The 22,147-nt window shown below is 40.8% G+C and overlaps 1 protein-coding gene across 9 annotated transcripts in view; it reads right to left on the bottom strand.

Annotated features, from left to right (window-relative positions):
• Nucleotides 1-22,147, bottom strand: part of plagl2 (pleiomorphic adenoma gene-like 2) — a 148,272-nt gene that overhangs the window by 104,137 nt on the left and 21,988 nt on the right. The window contains exon 2 of one of the 9 annotated variants that reach the window (XM_041204440.1): nt 13,247-13,376. The exons of the other annotated variants lie outside the window; for them this stretch is intronic. The gene's annotated coding sequence lies outside the window, so the exon portion shown is untranslated. The remainder of the gene's footprint in view (nt 1-13,246; nt 13,377-22,147) is intronic. 9 annotated transcript variants of the gene reach the window in all.

The following is a 22,147-nucleotide window of genomic DNA, read 5'->3' as shown; positions in this document are numbered from 1 at the left end:
CCATCGTTGAAGCTGCTGAAAATGGTTGGGCCTAGGATGCTGCCCTGAGGAGCTCCTACAGCAATGTCCTGGCTCGAGGTAATTGACCTCCAACAACCACAACCATCTTCCTTTGTGCTAGTTATAACTCCAACCAGCGGATAATTTTCCCCGGGATTTCCATTGACTCCAGTTTTTCTGGGGCTCCTTGATGCCACATTCAGTCAAATGCTGCCTTGATGTCAAGGGCAGTCACTCTCATCGCACCTCGGCAGTTCAGCTCTTTTATCCATGTTTGGACTAATGCTATAATGAGGTCATGAGCTGAGTGGTCCTGGCAGAACCCAAACCCTGCATGAGTGAGCAGTTTATAGATGTGTATGTGCCGCTTAATAGCACCTTCAAAGACCCTTTCTATCATTTTGATGGAGTAGTTATTGGCCAGGTTGGATTTGTTGTGTTTTTTGGGAACAGGATATACCTGCACAATTTTCCCCATAGCCGGGTTGGTGTTTGTTTTGTAGCTGTACTGGAACAGCTTGGCTAGAGATATGGCAAGAAGTGGAGCACAATTCTTCAATACTATTGCCGGAATATTGTCAGGGCACATAGCCTTTGCAACAACCAGTGCCTTCAGCAGTTTCTTGTTATCACGTGGAGTGAATCGAATTGGCTGAAGACTAGCATCTGTGATGCTGGGGACCTCTGGAGAAGATCATGATGGATCATCCATTTGGCACTTCTGAATGAAGATGGTTGCAAATGCTTCAGCCTTATCTTTTGCACGGGTGTTCTAGGCTCCCCCACCATTGAGGGTGGCAATGTTTGTGGAGCCCTTTCCTCCAGTGATTGTTTAATTGTCCATCACCATTTACAACTGGACGTAGCTGGATTGCAGATTACTTAGCTCTGCCTGTTGCATGCTGCTTACACTGTGTGGCACCTAAGTAGTCCAGTGTTATAGCTTCACCAGGTTGACTCCTCGTTTTTAGGTGTGCTTTGTGCCGCTTTTAGCACGCCTTCCTGAACTCTTCAGTGAACCAGGGTTGATCCCCAGCTTGATGGTAATTGTAAAGTGGGGGATATATCAGGTCATGAGCGTACAGACTGTGGTTGAGTACAATTCTGCTTCTGCTGATGGCCCACATCGCCTCATGGATGCCCAGTTTTGAGTTGCCAGATCTGTTTGAATTCAATCCCATTTAGGGCGGTGGTTGTGCCATACAACACAATGGAGGGTACCCTCAATGAGAAGACAGGACTTTGTTTGCACAAGGACTGTGTGGTGGTCACTCATACCAATACTGTTATGGACAGAATGCATCTGCAACAGGTAGATTGGTGAGGATGAGGCCAAGAAAGTTTTTCCCTCTTGTTGGTTCCCTCACCACCTGTTGCAGACCCAGTCTAGCAGCTATGTCCTTTAAGGCTTGGCCCGGTCAGTCAATAGTGATTCTACCAAGACACTCATCATTTTAGACACTGAAGTCCTCCACACAAACTACATTCTATGCTCTTGCCACCCTCAGCGCTTATTCCAACTAGTGTTCAACATGGAGGAGTACTGATCCAAGAGATAGTGGGGTGGAAGGGGATGGGCTGTGTAGTGTGGTAGTGGTAATCAGCAGGAGGTTTCCTTGCCCATGTTTGACTTGATACCATGAATCTTCATGGCGTCTGCAGTCAATGTTGAGGACTCTCAATGTTCAGGACAACTCCCTCCCGACTATATACCACTGATGGGGCAGGGCATAACCAGGGATGATGATGATGGTGTCTGGGACAATGTGAGGCATGATTCTGAGAGTATGATGATTTCAGGTTGACTAATGCAGACTAGACTAGTGTGTGGGACAACTCTCCCAATTTTGCTCAAACCTCCAGATGTTATAAGGACTTTGCAGGGTTGACTGGGGTTTAGCATTGACCAAGGCACTGGAAATGTCAATGGCATGTGGTCCATCCAGTTTCATTCCTTTTTGTTTAAGGCTTCATAGTTGTACAACTGGGTGGCTTACCAGGCCATTTCAGAGGGCATTTAAGAGTCGAGCACATTACTATGGTCTGGATTTACATGTAGGCCAGACCAGGTAAGGATGGCAGATTTCCTTCCCTGGAGGATATCAGTGAACCAGATGGGATTTTACAACAATCAACAATGGTTTCATTAATTCTGGCTTTTTAATTCCAGATTTATTAATACAATTTAAATTCCACTAGCTGCCTTGGTGGAATTTGAACCCATGCCCCCAGAGTATTAGCCTGGGCCTCTGGATTACTCAGCCAGTGACGTTACCACTATGTCGCACCTCCCCCTATAATATGGTAATATTATAACATGGTAACCAGAACAGTACGTAGTACTCCAAGTATTGTGCATTAAAGGCTCAATACAAATTTAGCATGACTTTATCTACTTTTCAATTCTATCCCTCCAGAAATAATCACTATTACCTTTTTATGATTTTGTCAACCTCCATCACTTTCAGTGATTTGTGCACATTTTACAAAGATCCCTTCACTCTATTTTCATTCTTATTTTCCAAGTACAAAGCAAGCTCTTCAGTGCAAAGACTCACACTCAAATGAATTTCAACAGATATGTCTATTCTCCACATAAATATCGTTTTATAATATGTTGCATAAACAGGCCATTCAGCCCACTCATCTATACTGCGCCACACAATCCTATTCTCTGTGCCTCATCTCAGTTTTTTAGCATATCTTTCTACTTTCTTTTCTCTCATGTACTCATCCAATTTTCTTTTACCAAATGCAGTCTCTTTAAAAAGAATAAAGTTGCATTTGTATGGTAGGATGAAGGGTGGGGGGGCTGTGATTCAATCACAAATGTTTTTTCAAATCTGCTGAAATGTACATTGTACATTTCACTTTCATAAGAAAGACTAATAACACAAAAGAAAAACTTGTTTTGTAGATATCAAATAGTGCAAAATATTTACAACTCATATGGCAAGTTCAACACTTATATAGGTATGGTTGCTGGTGTGTTTGGGGCAATTAGAAACATCAGCAGAAAATGACTGCAATTCACAAGGGAAAGGGTTGAGCTGAATGGCTTTCCACTGAGCATAAAAATCAAGAGGCAGAAAACAAAATGTGAAGTGTTCAATGTAGTGAGCCACATCATGCAATACACCACCAGTCCTATATCTGGTCCTGAAGCTTCTTTTGACAGGCATGAGACTTTTTTGTTGAAGCATGCCAGCCAAATGCTTTGGCATGCACCATAGCGGCTTTTATTTTTGATCAACATGGTATTGTTTGTGCTATGTGCAACTAGTTGATGATTACATAGTTGGGCACTGGTTTGCAATTGAGACATTTGTCACTGATTGGATCCAGCCCAACTTTACAATCTTCTCCATATCTGTACTGCTCAATCCTAGCAATAAAGAAATAAGATTTCTGTTTTCCTGGAGAATGAGTTTGTTTACCCTGTAATTACTTTTGGGATGATCTACAGTTATCATCCTCTTGGGTGTGAGGAGTTCAGTACAGTTATACTCTTTAGGGTCGCTAATTATGTACCCTACATCAGTGAGCACATGGACTTGTGGTAGCACAAGCAACCGTGAAGTGGGAAACCCCACAATGTTTAGCGATTGCTGGCGCATAAAACTTTAATTGCAGCATTTAGAAATTTCCTCTGCACACAATGCCAGCCTAAACAGTGTCAATCACCCTGCTCATTTATCCTTTTATCTTCTGATGCCTCATGCAATTTCCATTCTAGATCTCAACTAACATTAGTGTTGCCTTGCTCAAAAATAAAAATAAACTAGATTGCAACGCTCCAAGGAAGAACAAAGCATGCTGCTTTCCGCAATAACCCAATTGCTCCTTGCAGCCAGCTGTATTTCCCCTGGGTTGCATCTGTTTCGCTAAATGTACCAAAATGTGTTTTGAAAAAAAACTTACATCAATCACTTGTGCAAAAATGTTTTCAAATTGTGAATTGCCTATTGCTTATTTAGCATATTCTTTTAATTGTTAGCTTTTGTAGAAAATGTATGTAAATAACTTGCACCTAAAATACTCTGGCAAACATTCAGGGTTTATTGAGTGTATGCTTTCTGTAATTAAAGTTGCCGAATCCCATATTATGCTTACACTGAAATTTACAGAGGAGATTTATATGCACGTGGACATAGATAAATGTATGCACACACACTTGTACACAATACATAGATATGGCTATGAATTGTGAGGCATAAAGGTCAATCCAAAAGTACACACAATTCTAAAGCCATTAACAGTCACACAACTATTTTTTTTTAATGATATTTGTATATATTTCCTGACTTCTGATAGAGGACAGTTGCATACGCAATTTCCACTTAAGGACAGAAAAATTGAAGGCCATGAAACTGTAACAGCGGTCCAAATCAGCAACGTGAATTGCCAATTTTATTAATGCTGCTAGCAACTTTAACCAAACTTACAAGCAGCATTAATGAAGGGACCATTTTACAATGACCCTGCTGAGCTACGGCTCTTGACATTAAAGACTGACTGATACCAATTCTGCAGAGCAAATGACTTCAGCTCCTATAAAATCTTTTCCTTGACAATGTATTACATGAACATTGCAATAATGGTTTTACTGTACTTCAGATTGTAATTCAGGGCAATGGCTTGATTGAAATACTCTTCAAGAGGAGTCATCTCCTAGTTGAGCTGCTCATTCTGAATTAATGCATTCCCATGTTTTTACATCTTAAACAGACACAGCTCCCTTCAAATCAGTATACGACCTATTTACTGGACCGTAGATTTAGTAAAATAAAATTCATGACTTCTCTAAATCAACAGTACAAAGGTTTTCATCAGACATTTCGCTGATCACCATAACTAGGTGAGATGATATTAACCACCCTTGACATCAAGGCAGCACTTGACCAAATCTGGTCTCAAGGAGCCCTAGCAAAACTGGAGTCAATGGAAATCAGGGGGGAAAAGCTCCACTGTTTGGAGTCAAACCTTGCACAAAGAAAGATGGCTATGATTGTTGGAGGTCAATCATCTCAGTCTTGGGGCACAGCTGCAGGAGTCCTCAGGGTAGTGTCCTAGGCTCAACCATCTTCAGCTGCTCCATCAGTGACCTTCCCTCCAACAGAAGGTTAGAAGTGGGGATGTTTGCTGAAGATTACACAATGTTCAGCACCATTCACTGATCCTCAGATACTGAAGCAGTCCATGTACAAATGTAGCATGACCTAGATAATATCGAGGCTTGGGCTGACAAGTGGCAAGTAACATTTGCGCCACACAAGTGCCAGACAATGACCATCTCCAACAAGAGAGAACCTAACCATCGCCCCTTGGCATTCAATGGCATTACCATCGCTGAATCCTTCACTATCAACATCCTGGGGAATACCATTGAGCAGAAACTGAACTGGATTGGCCTTAGTTAATACTGTGGCTACAAGAGCAAGTAAGAGGCTCAGAATCCTGCGGTGAGTAACTCATCTCTTGACTTGCCAAAGCCTGTCCACCATCTACAAGTCACAAGTCAGGAGGGCGATGGAATACTCTCCACTTGCCTAGATGAGCAAGGAGCATTTGGAGCCCAGCTCCAACAAACTCAAGAAGCTTGACACCATCCAGGACAAACCAGTCTGCTTGATTGACACCACATCCACCACCATAAACATTCAATTCCTCCACCACTGACACACAGTGGAAGCAGTGTGCACCATCTACAAGATGTACTGCAGCAACTCACCCAGGCTCCTTCCACAGCACTTTCCTAACTTCTGACCTCTACCACCTAAAAGGGCAAGGGCAATAGATGCATGGGAACACCACCACCTGCAAGTACCCCTCCATGCCATGCACCATCCTGACTTCGAACTATACTGCGGTTCCTTTACCGTCACAGGGTCAACATCCTGGAACTCCCTTCCTAACAGCACTGTGCCACATGGACTACAGCGATTCAATAAGACAATAAGATTCAAAAAAATGGTGGCCAAGCCAATGACGCTCACATGCCGTGAAACAATTAAAAAAAAACATGATTCAGATGTCAATCTCAACCTTTGTTACGCTAACCTGGGCAAATTTGACATCATAAATATGTATTTGTCAATTAATTGAGCCATTGTATACCAGGAGTCAAGATCAATAGCTGTATTCAAGGCTAGAGGGGTAGAGGAAGGAGAGGGGACAGGGAGAGGGACAGTAAAATTGGAGGAGGAAGTTCACAAAAATCCCTCAAAGTTAGTGGTGGGCTGAAGGTAGTAATCTGGGTTATTAACTAAGCCATGAACAAATTGGCATAGGGTAAAGAAAATCAGAGTTAAATGCATGGCTCAAAAATTGGTGTGGAAGGAATGGGTTTCGATTCAAGGGGCACTGGTACCAAGGCTGGGGATAGATGAAGCTATACTGCTGGGACAGCCTTCAACTGAACAGTGCTAGGATTAGTATACTGGTGAGTCATGTAACTAGGGCCGTAGGGAGGAATTTAAGCAAAATAGTGGGGGAGAGGGTTCATGTGAGGGGAGATCTGGGAAAAGTGAAGAGAAAAGACATAGCAATGATACAGGGGAATGATGTGGATTATGATAACCAAAGTGTGACAGGAAGGGACAGAGCTTATAAACATAAGAGTGCACCAGCAAATAAGCTCAGAGCAGGGAAAGCAGGGGAAAAGATAGAATTAAAGGCTCTTTATCTGAGTGCAGGCAGCATTTGTAATAGATAGATGAATTGATAGCACAAATAGAAATAAATGAGTATATGATAGGGATTAGAGAGACAAGGTGTCAAGTGATCATGACTGGGGCCTGAATATTCAAGGGTATCTGACATTTCAGAAGGACAGGAAGGATCGCAAGGAGGGAAAATGAGGTGGGGTATCTCTGTAATCAAGGATGAGATCAGTACAGCCAATACAGTAGTGAGAAATGATCTTGGTTCAGAGGATCAAAGTGTAGAATCAGTTTGGGTGGAGGTGAGAAATAGCAAAGCAAAGTCATCATTGGTGGGAGTAGTTTACAGGCCCCTGAAAGTAACCACACTGTAGGACAGAGCATAAATCATGAAATATTGGGAGCTTGTAAAAAAGCACTGCAATAATCATGAGATTTTAATCTTCATATAGATTGAAGAAATCAAAATGGTAAAAGTAGCCTGGTGAATATGTTCAAAGATACTTTGTTAGAACACTAAAATGTTTTGGAACCAACCAGGGAACAGGCTGTTTTAGACCTGGTAATGTGGAATAAGACTGGATTGAAAAATTAACTCCGAGTAAAAGATCCTCGAGGTAAAAGTGACCATAGCATGCTAAAATTTCCCATTCAGTTTGAGGGTGAGAAATTTGGGTCTGGAACTAGTGGCTTAAACTTCATACCCTTGTAATTGCCTTTATTGAAGGCAGGGTTGGCTAAAGTGGAATGGGAGAATGGGAGAATACAGTAGTGAGAAATGATCTTGGTTCAGAGGATCAAAGTGTAGAATCAGTTTGGGTGGAGGTGAGAAATAGCAAAGCAAAGTCATCATTGGTGGGAGTAGTTTACAGGCCCCTGAAAGTAACCACACTGTAGGACAAATCAAGCATAAATCAAGAAATATTGGGAGCTTGTAAAAAAGCACTGCAATAATCATGAGAGATTTTAATCTTCATATAGATTGAAGAAATCAAAATGGCAAAAGTAGCCTGGTGAATATGTTCAAAGACACTTTCTTAGGTGGCAGATATTTCACAGGATCACAAAATTACACAGTGCAGAAGAGGCCCTTCGGCCCATCAAGTCTGCACTGACACGTGAGAAACCCCTGACCTACCTACCTAATCCCATTTACCAGCACTCGGCCCATAGCCTTGAATGTTATGACATGCCAAGTGCTCATCCAGGTACTTTTTAAAGGATGTGAGGCAACCTGCCTCCAACACCCTCCCAGACCACGCATTCCAGACAGTCACCACCTTCTGGGTAAAAAGTTTTTCCTCACATCCCCCCTAAACTTTCTGCCTCTCACCTTGAACTTTTGTCCCCTCATGACTGGCCCTTCAACTAAAGGGAACACCTGCTCCCTATCCACCCTGTCCATGCCCCTCATAATCTTGTACACCTCGATCAGGTCGCCCCTCAATCTTCTCTGCTCCAACGAAAACAACCCAAGTCTATCCAACCTCTCTTCATATCTTAAATGTTTCATTCCAGGCAACATCCTGGTGAATCTCCTCTGCACCCCCTCCAGTGCAATCACATCCTTCCTATAATGTGACGACCAGGACTGCACACAGTACTCTAGCTGTGGCCTCATCAAAATTCTATACCACTCCAACATGACCTCCCTACTTTTGTAATCTATGCCTCGATTGATAAAGGCAAGTGTCCCATATGCCTTTTTCACCACCCCACTAACATGCCCCTCCGCCTTCAGAGATCTACGGACACACACACCAAGGTCCCTTTGTTCCTCAGAACTTCCTATTGCCATGCCATTCGTTGAATACTTCCTTGTCAAATTACTCCTTCCAAAATGTCAATCACCTCACACCCTTCAGGGTTAAATTCCATCTGCCACTATGTGACCATCCTGTCTACATCTTCCTGTAGCCCAAGACACTCAACCTCACTGTTAACCACCCGGGCAATCTTTGTGTCATCCGCAAACCTACTAATCCTACCCCCCACATTGTCATCTACGTCGTTTATATAAATGACAAATAATAGCGGAACCAGCACAGATCCCTGTGGTACACCACTGGATATGGGCTTCCAGTCACTAAAGCATCCTTCTGTCATCACCTCTGTCTCCTACAACTAAGCCAATTTTGAATCCATCTTATCAAATTACCCTGTATCCCATGTGCATTTGCCTTCTTTATAAGTCTCCCATGTGGGACCTTGTCAAAGACTTTGCTAAAATCCATATCAACTGCACTACCTCATCTACACATCTGGCCACTTCCCCAAAAAATTCAATCAAGTTTGTTAGGTATGACTCCTTCTGACAAAGCTACGCTGACTATCCCTGATCAAACCTTGCCTCTCCAAGTGGAGATAGGTACTCTCCTTCAGAATTTTCTCTAATAGTTTCCCTACCACTGACGTGAGACTAACTGGTCTGTAGTTCCCTTGCTTATCTCTACAACTCTTCTTAAATAGTGGAACCACATTAGCAGTTCTCCAGTCCTCTGGCACCTCCCCTGTGGCCAGAGAGGAATTAAGTACTTGGGTCAGAGCCCCTGCAATCTCCTCCCTTGCCTCCCTCAGCAGTCTGGATCTAGAGATTTGTCCACTTTTAAGCTTGCCAACACCTCTAATACCATGTCATTCCCTATATTATTATGCTCAAGAACCTCACAGTCTCTCTCCCCGAGTTCTATGCCTTCATCCTCATTCTCTTAGGTGAAGACGGATGTGAAGTATTCATTCAACACTCTACCGATGTCCTCTGGCTCCACCCATAGATTGCCCCCTTGCTCCCTAATGGGCCCTACCCTTTCCCTGGTCATCCTCTTCCATTGATATACTTATAGAATATCTTGGGATTTTCTCTACTTTTACCAGCCAGAGCTTTCTCATATCCCATCTTTGCTCTCCTAATTGCTTTCTTAAGCTCCACCCTGTACTTTCTGTACTCCACTAATGCCTCCATTGATTTGCTCCTCTTGTACCTGCTAAAAGCCTCTCTTTTCCTTCTCATCGTATCCTGAATATCTCTGGTAATCCATGGTTCTCTGGGCTTGTTACTCCTTCCTACCACCCTAGAGGGAACACGTTGAGCCTGTACCCTCCCCCATTTCCTTTTTGAACACTCCCCACTGTTCCTCTGTAGATTTCCCCACAAGTAACTGTTCCCAGTCTACCTTGGCTAGATCCTGCTTTATTTTACTAAAATCCACTCTCCCCCAATCCAAAACATTTTTTTGCAACTTGTCCATTTCTTTGTCCATAACAAGCTTAAACTGTACCATGTTCTGGTCACTATCACTAAAATGTTCCCCCACCACCACCTCAGCCACCTGTCCGGCTTCAATCCCCAGAATTAGGTCCAGCAATGCACCGTCCCTTGTTGGACCCTCTACATATTGACCTAAAAAGTTCTCCTGTTCACATTTCAAGAAATCCACTCCATTCAAGCCCTGAACACTATGTCTATCCCAATTAATGTTGGGAAAGTTGAAATCACCTAATATAATTACCCTGCTGTTATTGTTTTTATACACCTCCATGAATTGTGCACATATTTGCTCCTCAATTTTCCGCCGGCTATCTGGGGGTTTATAATAAACACCTAACAATGTGGCTGCCCCTTTTTTATTCCTAAGCTCTACCCACAAAGCTTCATTTGATTTAAGGAGATATTTCATAACTCTCAAAGGTATATTCCATTGAGGAAGAAAGGCTCTACGAGATGGATGAACCATCCATAGCTAACTAAGGAAGTTAAGGATGTATCAAGTTGAAAGAAATGATGTACAATGAAACATTTGAAACATAGAAGATTCTGAGGGGGCTTGACAGGGTAGATGCTGGGAGGATGTTTCCCCTCGTGGGGAATCTAGAACTAGGGAGCAGAGTTTCAAAGTAAGGGGTCTCCCATTTAAGACAGATATATGAGGAGGAATTTCTTCTCTCAGAGGGTGGTTAGTCTATGGACTATGGTCCATAGTCTATGGTATAGTCCACACAGACAATTGGAGGCTAGACCATTGAATACATTCCAGGCTGAGCAAGGCAGATTTTGATCAACAGGGAGTTAAGGATTTAGGGGACAGGCAACAATCGGGTCAACCATGATCTTAACAAATGGCAGAGCAGACTCGATGGGCTGAATGGCCTACTCCTGCTCCTATTTCTCATGATCTTAGGAAGGCTCAAACCTTCTGATTCCTGAAAATTCCACTAGAGTTTGGGGGGGCAAAATAAATTTTTGGTGATACACAGTATGGAGTGGGAGGGAGTGCCTTACAGGGAGATATGGCATTCCACAGACCGCAAGATTTAGTTAACCATGCTCTTTGGCTTAGCTGCGAGTGGGTGGGTGGTTAGTGCTTGACCGTCATGCACAACAGATGAAGCTGCCAACATTTTAGTGGTGATGGGGGTGAACTTGGAAGTGTACCAGAAGGGTCTGGTACAAAAAGGGTTAATGTGTGACTGAGTGCAGTACCGCCCACACAGTGATGTAAGAGGACTCCTCATCCAGAGCCAGGGTCAGTCTGAAGACTGACACAGTTGGGTTAAAACCTAGAATGGGTCAGCTCCATACCTGTACCTTCTACTGTAAACATGTAAACAGTTATGTTGTTAATAAAGACTTCCTGTTAACATACTCCAACCTGGAAACCTACTTTATGGAGTCTGAAGAAGGATTCTTCAGGAAACAAATTGTTTCAACACGATTAGGTTTGTGGACTTGAAAAATGTTCACACGTGGAATCAGCCAGGAAAAGGAAAGTTGGGAGGATGTCAGAAATCCACTGCGGTTACATCTAAAATTTGTACAATCTCACTTCAATGCTTACTTTCACAATTTACATTACTGTGCTTCACCAATAATTCCAAAGATTTTCTTCTCACTCCAAGTCAGAAGTGGAAAAATGATCATTCAGCTGTCCAGCCACCTGGTGGTTTGGGTATAGTACTGCAAACTGCAGCACTTAGCAACACAACAAAAGCAACATTTTGTTCCTGACCTAACAATACCCCACCATAATGCCACCTACGTGCATAATTGGTATTGTAGGCAGATGTGAATACTCTTAAAATAGATTCCGACAATGGCAGAGCTTGACACAGTCGTTTTCAATTGATTTTTAAAAGGAAGGTTATGACCCAACCATATTAATATTAGAATGAAGGAAGGGGGAGCGAGAGGTGGGGAGCGAGAGGCAGAGATTTTCCAACTATGTAATTTTAAACATTTGGCTTCTAATTCTACATCGGACAACCCGAGCAGCTAACTTTGCAAAGTAGTTTGTCCACAACATGGCGTGAGGCATCTTCTCTTCTACCACCACAATAGCTTACATTGTGACCACAGAATGATCAGCAACGGTGTCTGGCTTTGCAAGAGCTTTACACTCCTGTCAAGTAACTAGATTGTTATCTCCAGAAACTTATTTGGTAACATTAAGTAGTAAAAACCTTCATTACCTGTTTTCAGTCATCTCAAAACTAAACAAGCTCTCTAGAAGCACCGTTCAGAATCCTGTAGTTTCTTAAGTTTCTGCCTGGACAACTTAGGTGTTGTAAGACCCATGAATGGCACAGTTCAGATTTCAGAATGTCATTTTGCACAAGAAAACATCTAACGTGCTTTTCACTTCGTGAAATCACGTCAGCTGGCTCATTTGTTTTTATCCACTCATGGTGAACTGAATAACCAATCAAATGCTCAAGCTAAACCAACAGAAGTCATGATTCATATACCCTTGATTAACTGCTGGACAGAATCAAGCCATTTATTAAACTATTAAAAAAAATCCCTCAATCCGTCCTAATCCCTTCTTACACTGAAGTTGGTAATTTGAACATCATAATACAGTTCACCATGTGTGTCCTCCATCATCTCAGCCAAATAACCATAATTCTGTGAGCCTTGTTTGAATCTGGGGCATTCCTGACCTATATGATTCAGAGCAAGATTTTACCTTAGAACCAACTGTTGTGAGTGCATTCCAACATTTAACTCCGTAATAACTTGGATATGTAGGATGTACTTACTGTTCACAAATCAGCACAGTATTCTGCTCCATGTGGCAGCACTTCAGTTATTTTAAAAGCAAAATATTGCGGATGCTGGAAATCTGAAATAAAAACAGAAAATGCTGGATAAACTCAGCAGGTCTGGCAGCATCTGTGGAGAAACAGAGTTAAAGTTTCAAATCTATAGAACTCTTCCTCAGAGCTCTGAAGAAGTCATACAGACTCGAAATGTTTGCTAACTGTTTCTCTCTCTACAGATGCTGCCAGACCTGCTGAGTTTTTCCAGCATTGCCTGCTTTTACTTCAGTTATTCTTCTGGGAAGAAATGTTCAGAAAATAATCAGGGAAAAATGTGTGAATGTACAACAGCAGGAAAGAAAATTCTGAAGGGAAAAAGGCAGGTCAGAAAACAGCATGATTAAGGTCAAAAAGGAAATCTGGTACCAATGCGCAATTAATGTTCAAATTAAATTAAAATGAAATGAAGATTGATTGATTTTTTTTTTTAAAAAAGCCAAAGTACTGTAAAATATTCAATATCAATATTATCTGTTATATTCTCTGACCTTGATATCTTGTCCTCTTCTCCAAGGGCTGGAGCTGAGGATTCACAAGCAGTTGCCAATCAAACAACTTCCCCAGGAAGTAGCCACTTCTGGGTGCACATAGTTAGACCTCTTCCCCAACGAGGGTGCACTAAATAGGACAGGATAGGTCAAACAAAACAGTTAAAGCTCACAAGACACCAAACTATCATTTAGCGCCCCTACGTTAATCGTGGCCGCTCAACTTCCTGATTTCACCCCTTTACTATGGCCATTGTTCTCTATTTGCCAGAAAAAATTAGATCCTCCTCTCATTCAACTTGGGCAAGTGTAAAATCAAAATAATGACTGGCTTCTGAGAATTGCAAGCTCAGACACTGCCTGTTGAGTGCAGAGAGCCAGTGCTTTTTAGCCTAACTTTAGGCACCTTCAAATCTGTCATCTTGCAAGGCTCCCATGTACATTTGTATTGTAAAATAAAATCTACAGTTAAATAAAAAGCTATTTGCAGCTGTACTGCAGGCTTTCCTCCATTAAATCGCAGCCACTCGACTTCCTGAATCTTAATTTAACCCCTCCACTGCACCCTTTGTATCTCATAAAAAGCTTTCAAAGTAGCATTTTCTCACTGGTATTAATGCATGAAGAAGTCCTTTCATCTACTGTCAGACCAGACCGTTTGAAATGCATGCTTTCAATGTCTTTATTGCAAACTAACCTGCTGCATTAGCTAATATCTCATTTAATAGTCCCTGATATTATTAAATTGTGCTAAACAAAAATGATATGCTGAATTTTATTTTTTTTAAAAAAGATATTCTTTCTGAGATTGGCAACTTGAATGCCTTCCCCCATTCGAACCAAAAAACCTGGAGATTACTTTTAGTGAAATTATCATACAAACTATAATTGAAGAATGGAATATACATACTTGGATTTACACTGCACAACTTGCAGTTGGAGGTCCCTGCAAAGCAATATGAAATGGTAATGCTTTCTCTTTCCTAACTCAAGAGTACTACAGCCCCCTACTGTTGCTCTGTGTAACTCTGCACTCAATGGGTATCAAACCCAAACTATTCTTGGTCTTTTAGGCTCAGGGATGGAGGCTTTATCTTTCAGCCATTTGGGAATACCTGCTGAAAGATGTTGAAAGTAGCAGCCCTGTGATTGCTGAAGGAAAACCTAATGAAATGTGTCAATGGTCAACAATTAAATTTCATTAATTTGAAATCAAACTTCCAATAAAAAAATCAAATTTAACAGTTGAAGCAATTAGTGCATCAAACCCATCACATTACCAATCTGATTTATGACTTGCACGTCATTTTGTCAGCTTCAGTAATTAACTTTATGGTTCATTAATTAAGCTACTTAGTGATAATTGGATACTTTAAAGTAGTACTGCAAGTTCAAATTATTAAATGGAAAACTGCTGTACAATGTCTCTTTAAGGTTCACTTCAAGTTCCAAAATATTAAAGTGCGTTACCCCCTACAAAATTGAACATACCCAATAATACTGATTACTAACTTACAAAAGACAGTGTTTATACTGCAATGGAAATCACTGCAGTCAAACCACAATTTTTTAATGTAAGTATACAGCTACAGAAAATACTATGTCAATGAATAACTGAAAATAAATGCAGAAACTTGGTGACTGACACATCAAAGTCCGATGGTTTTGTGAATACTTTGGATTCCCAGGCTCTAATTTAGCAGCTACAAAGTCGGCCATTTGAATTAAGGACAATTTTTTTGAAGTTGCAGCAGCTCTGACTCCTTCAAGTGTTATTTACTCTCAGAATCTCACACAAGATAAATGACTGCTCCGGCACAAGCTTAAATCTAGGCTAATGTTATCCTTGTGGCATTTGCTTCAAAGCTGCGTATAATACATACTTATGCTGCTTTAATTCCTGCAAGTAAGAAAACATTTATAAGGCAAGTGTCATTTTCTAAATAAGCTGCTTTGTAACATATGCACCAACAGCTGCCAACTGCAACACCCTCTGAATGCACCTGCAGCCCATTTCACTCAACTCACTCCCAGTTAGAGGGGGTCACTCTTTCCTCTGTTTGTATTTTGTATGGCCTTAAATATTGACAAATTGTTTGAGTTGAAGACTAATGAAATACTTAACACAATGGCTTTTTTCACAGTTAGACCATAGCAAATTAGTAATCATTAAAACTGTAGAAGATATGATTTAACGATAACTTGATGACAACCCAATTAGCTGTTCTGTGGCCTCACTTGAGCATGAAGGAGGACAATGGGCTGCAACATCAGATGAACTCCTCGACCTATGGTAGATAAATGGCATGGGATCTTGTGCATCCAACTCAATAGAAAAGACCTGGGACTTAATGTCTCATTCAAAATATGGCACCGCCAAAATGGAACACTCATTCATCACATTACTAAAATCTCAGCCTGGGTTATGTCTTCAAATCTGTAATGAATGTTGAACTAACAACCTTCTGACTCCGAGGTCACCAACTGAATCAAGTAACCAGGATTTACCAAGAACATTGGGCACCAATAAGTCAACAACAAAATGCAAATTATGAGAAAGACACTGATTTCAAGTTTGAGACTATCCACAATTGGATTTCAGATAATTGTGCTTATTCTAACAAAATTAGGGTGTGCAACTCAACTACTTTCAAATTCTTGGAAGTTGTCAACTTGGTTGACTCATTAGTTCGGGTTCAAGCCCCATTGCCAGGACCTGAACAGATAATCTATGCTGGCACCTGTAGCCTTCTGAAATGGCACTGCAATGTGGGGAACTGTCCCAGCATCCTGATTAATATTGATCCTTCAATCAACACCAAAATAAATTAACTGTCACTCATCTCACTTGCTGCTTGTAGGATCTTGCTGGGTACAAATGAGCTGGGCATGTTTCTTCTCAAACAATGTTAGCTGTACCTCAAAAGTAATTCACTGACTGTGAAACACTTTGGAATATCCTGAGGACAAGAAAGGGGATACAAATGCCAGCCTTTTCTTCTTTTATTTATTCATACACTATTTCTAAAAAGCTATGTTGGTCTCAGCCTCCCAGAATTACTTTTGGCACATTTATAGACAATCACTTAGTCCATTTGAATGGCATTCATTTACACATAGGTTCTCTCAAGCAGCTATTAAGTTTAGGCATGCAAAGATTTATAGGTACAATTCAGGCAACACCTGGCCGCTACACCAGGAATCGCTTTCAAAGACCAAAATGAACAAGAGCACAACTTGAATACCTTTATTTTTCTTGGTTTTACAAATTCCTTGTGGCCTCTTTGGTTGAAACTGGCTTGAAGGAGTTACAGAGCATATTCATGTGTGCAGCTAACGCAAGACTGTATAAGTCACCAAGGCACAGCGAAAATAGTCTAGTTACTTCAATTATGCACTTTAATTCAGGTCCTTCATATTACTGCACCAAGCTACTATCAGAACCAGCATTGTTCCTTAATGTTAACCACCACATTCTCAAGGACAACTAGCAATAAGCAATAAATGCTGGCCTTGATAGCGAAAACCACATCCAGAGAATGAATAAAACTGTCCTCTCAGCAACTCTCAACCAAAAACACTTCAAAATGAAACTCAACGGTAATGAAAAAACAACCAACAAAACAAGAGATAGTGAGAGTGTGACAGCTCATTGTATTTAAAGAGTCTATAAACCATTCTATGTGGTTATTTACTGAATTGTAAGAATAGGACGAAATAAAAGTACAATTAATTAAGATATGAAGTACCAAAATAGATTATTTGTCACATTGTTATAATTAATAACTATTAATTTTGGGGCATTGGCTCCAATACTTTGAGTTTATTAATATCTATTAAGAGCAGACAAGGCTAGGGATTGCTGGCATTTGGTCCTATAGGCTTTCACTTCGAGAACTGAAAGTGATGACATAGCAGTCTAACAATAGCCTAAATCAAGATTCTGCATCGAAAGCAATGAAAACCATAATCTGTAATGTAAAGCAAGAAGCAGCTGTGAGGCAGACTGGTGCTATGTTAAATTTAAATTGCAAATTTTGATTGGTTTACTTTGCTGTCTTGTTGGGTGCTGTAAGATTTTATTGGTTCACTGACAAAAAGTGAACATTTTCAGTTGTTCTGAACTATTTATTGAACAGCATCTGTCTGTGTTTTTTTTCTAAACACAGTATTGGTACTTTTTTCGCCAATTCCACAAACAACTGAAATCTAAAAAGAGATTAATAGCATTCAGGAGACAGTGTGTTATTTCTGGCAGCAGTGTAGACACTTACCACATAATATTTTATGTTTCAAGGTACAATTTTTTCATTAATCACTAAACCTAAATAAATAAATTTGTTTTATAGCTGCTTAGGAAAAAACACAGCATAGGCCAACTGAAGTACATGAGACTGGAAATGGGACATCACACAAGATAAACCATCTATTGAACAGAGATCTAAACTCTAATCTTTAGAATCCCTGGATGCTGATGTTTTCAAATGGGAAATGGTATTAAATAGAATGGTTCGGAAGTTTAACATGTGTCATGTTTGATTTTAAATTAGAATTTCTTTTAATAAGGTTGAATGAAATGTTTGTCAATTTTCTGCCCTCAACTCCCAAAAGACCATAAGACATAGGAGCAGAAGTAGGCCATTCGGCCCATCAAGTCTGCTCCACCATTCAATGAGATCATGGCTGATCTGATAATCCTCAACTCCACTTTCCTGCCTTTTCCCCATAACCCTTGATTCCCATACTGATTAAAAACCTGTCTATCTCAGCCTTGAATATACTTAATGACCCAGCCTCTACAGCCTTCTGTGGTAAAGAATTCCACGGATTCACTACCCTCTGAAAGAAGAAATTCCTTCTTATCTGTCTTAAATGGGTGACCCCTTGCTCTGAGATTATACCCTCTGGTCCTAGACTCTCCAAGGGCAAACAACCTCTCAGCATCTACCCTGTCAAGCCCCCTAAGAATCTTGTATGTTTCAATAAAGTTGCCTCTCATTCTTCTAAACTCCAACCTACTCAACCTCACCTCATAAGCAAATCTCTCCATATCCAGATCAGCCTAGTGAACCTGTCTCCAATGCCAGTATATCTTTCCTTAGAAAAGGAGACCACAATAGTTCACAGTATTCTAGGTGTGGTCTAACTAATGCTTTTTATAGTTTTAGCAAGACTTCCCTGTTTTTATACTCCATTCCCTTCTAAATAAAGGCCAACATTCCATTTGCCTTCCCTATTACCTGCTGAATTTGTAGGCTAGCTTTTTGTGATTCAGCTATGAGGATCCCCAAGTCCCTTTGTGCTGCAGCTTTCTGCAGTCTTTCGCCACTTAGATAATATTCAGCTCCTCCATTCTTCCAGCCAAAAAGTACTGATCATTTGCAGGATTATTGCTTCACCAGGATTTGCAGTTCTTCATCATCCTACTATTATGCAAGTGAGCCATGATCATGACAACTAGCAGCCTGTCCTCTGTGATGGGCAATTATAGGAGAGCCTGATGTTGTCAACAGCTATTCGCTTCTAGCTGCTGCTTGTTACCTAGTAACAGCTGCAAGAATGCAGGCTAATTTTCTCTCTAATTCTCAAACCAATCGCATCTAACTCAGCCTGGACCTGGAATCTTCTGGGATTGTATGGCTCAGCTACTCAGTAGATAAACTCAGAGCTTTGGGGAAGTTCTATAAATAGAGTTTTAAGACTTTTGCATAGTTGGATCTCAGTTTTAAGCTTTGTAAAGGCAAACCGCTACAATTCAACGATCAAAAACACATCAACCACTCCCAACCCAGTTTTCCTACAGGTAACGCTAGATTAGATTAGACATCGGTCTTTCACCTTTGGTTCAAATCCAGTCCTTAGACAAGTGGAAAGTCTCCTATGCCTGCTGGCTGGAATTGTGAAATGAGTTTGAGCAGTCTCAATCCACTTACTTCAGGGCAAGAACCCACATCATAAAACTCTCAATCCAGCAGTAATTGGTAATGCACGTAGATGGATCCAAGAATGATTAGCCCCTGCAATGGAGAAACATGGTGAAGTGGCAGTGTTCCACTGGTGGATTTAGCTGACATTGCTGGGGCAGAAGAGGTGTTGAGGGGTATCAGGCTCTGATATTCTTGACCAGGGAGTGTCAGAAGCTGATACTACCTAAATAGGAAGAGTTATATTCCCCAATACTAACATCCCTTACATCGATCAGATAAACAGAGATAAATCACAAGATGTGCTGCAGCCTGGAAGTAAGCACAAGTAATGTTACCACACAAACATTTTTAGTTTTGTGCACAAACCTCAGCAAGTTTCAAGTTCAAGTATAATCTTCAACCATAACACCAATGCCTGAATCAAATTCCTCTTTCCTCCATTTTAAGGTTAATTTATTTTAAACAAATAAATGGGTTGATGTCAGTGTTTAAATCGGAGAGGGACATGTCACAAGTGCATTCAGTGTTTATACAGTACTACTCAGTGATTTCCAGGCTTTTGCATACATTTTTCTAATTGATGAAACTCATTTGATGAAACATTAAACTGAAATGTCGTTAGTACAGTCACTAGCACATTTCTGCACATGCTTATTTTATATTCATTACTGTTGCCAAGTTTTACAACACCATTGGAATATTACACAAACTTAATTTAATTTCCAATCTGTTTTGTGGCAGAGTACAAAGGAACTGCTGCCTGTAGGGACACAAGCTTGAGGGAAGCAAGACTTCATTACCTCATTTGGCACTATTTAGTAATACTAACAACTACTGGTGGTAACAAAAAGGCAAGTCCTTGTAACACGATTTGTTCCATTGTATGTTGCACAATATGAAGTTTGATTACAAAATTTATTTCCAGTCTTCTATACACCATTACAGCAGCATCAATTCAAAGGGGGTCTGCATTTTTAAAACCTCTATTTATACAGTGCTTTACTATTTCCCTCAAGAAAATACTTCCTACGCCATGAAAGTGCAGGCATTGTTACACAGGTAAATGTGGCAGCTATGTTACCAACAGCAAAGTTGAATGACTTAATTTATTTTTGTGGTTTTTTTTAAAGATCATTGAGACACAACTAGAAAACACTTTGCTCCTCTTCAGAGAGTGCATGGGATCTTTTCCATCCAGCTCAACAAGCAGAGAAGGCTTCACTTTAACCTCCCACCTTAAGGTGGGTCCTTCAAACAATGAAGCACCCCTCAGCCTGTTCCTGAAATACCACTCTATATTATACGCTCAAGTCTTGGGAGTGATGTTATGAACCCATAATCTTATGTTTCAGAAGCAATTTTATTAATAAGAATTGAAGCTGACACTAATAAAAAGTAGCACATAATTAGGTGCTTTGCACAAAAAAAAATACGTTGAAAATGTGAAAATAAAAATGCTGACTACAGTGGAGCTCAATATTGTGTTTTATGTTCAAGTGGCTAAACTACAGCCTGTGCATCAAACATCAATTCAGGCCCAAAACCTGGGTAACTAAGTTTCTATGTGTCTTCATATTCCTTACTTACTGGTTACCCCATTTGAATATTGTGGGCCAGGAGATTTAAAAATAGCTGATCTTAGCATTGTATGTCGACAACAGCTCTAGGCTCTACACCATCTCTGTTTTCTAGTCCTAGGTGAGACTCAATCTCCTCCAATTAAACATTTGGAAGACCAAGGTCATTGCCTTTGGCCCCTGCCAACTCCCAACCCTCACCACTAAATCCATAACTCTATCTGACCACCATCTCGGGTTGAACCCGGCTGCTGTCCTCTTGACAAAAATGGCCACCACCACTTTCCATCCCTATAACATTGCCGACTTTACCCATCGGCTGCTAAAATTCATGCTTTCTGGCCTATAGCTTCCTGTTTTCTCTCTCCCTCTGTTCTTCAATAGCGATATTACATTTTCCAACTTCCAATCTGATGGCGTCATTCTAGAAATTAAGTAATTTTGGAAAATCATAACCAGTGCATCTACTATCTCTGCTGCTAATTCTTTTAGAACCCTAGGATCTTGGCCATAAGGTTCCGGAAATTTGTCGGATTTTAGTCCCTTGAGTTTTTCTGGTACTTTTTCTCTGCTAATATTAATCTCCTCACTCTTTTTAGCCCCCAGGTTACCCTTTATTTTTAGTTGCAAGTATTACACTGCTTTTGTTACAAGCTCCAATATTTTGTTATTTAATGCTCTGTCTAACTGTATAACAACAACTAGGGGGCCTAGAAACTACTCCCACGAGCATTTTCTGACCCTTACTACTCCTAATCTCCACCCATACTGATTCCACTTCCTGGCAGAAGAGAAGGCAGAAAAGACATTGGTGCAGAGTAAGGCGAGAGTGGTGAAGAACATGTCAGGTATAAAGAAGCAAGGCCCATCTGTGGTTCACCCAATTACTAACCAGGCCCACACAAATCCTGCCCACATTCAGGCAAAATGCAACACCAGCAGAGAAACTTAGAAGTCAGGCACAAACAATGGGATGAAGTGCAGGCTAAAAGCACATGCTGTGAAGGAGATCAGCCACCAAAAAGGCACCAGAATAACAGTAAGAAAGGGATAAAAGCAAAATACTGCAGATGCTGGAAAGCTGAAATAAAAACAAAGTGCTGGAAAAACTCAGTAAGTTGGGCAGGGTCCGTGGAGAGAGAAAAACATGGTTAACGTTTCGAGTCCGTAGGACTTCTTCAGAGCTAAAGAGAGGTGGAATTATGATGGGTTTAAACTGTTGAAGAGAGGGAGTGGGGAAAAATAAAAGGTCAGGGATAGGTGGGAGCTCAGGAGAGATTTGACAAGGATGCCATGGTCACAAGACAAAGGGAGTGTTAATGGTAGCGGTAAAGACTAAAGAAGGTGCTAATAGTGACATAAAAGTCAGATAGCAGAATTAGTTAACAGCAGAACAA

This window comes from Carcharodon carcharias, chromosome 14, assembly GCF_017639515.1.
Source record: "Carcharodon carcharias isolate sCarCar2 chromosome 14, sCarCar2.pri, whole genome shotgun sequence".
NCBI classification, from domain to species: Eukaryota; Metazoa; Chordata; class Chondrichthyes; order Lamniformes; family Lamnidae; genus Carcharodon; species Carcharodon carcharias.
This window is presented reverse-complemented; position numbering and strand designations above follow the sequence as displayed.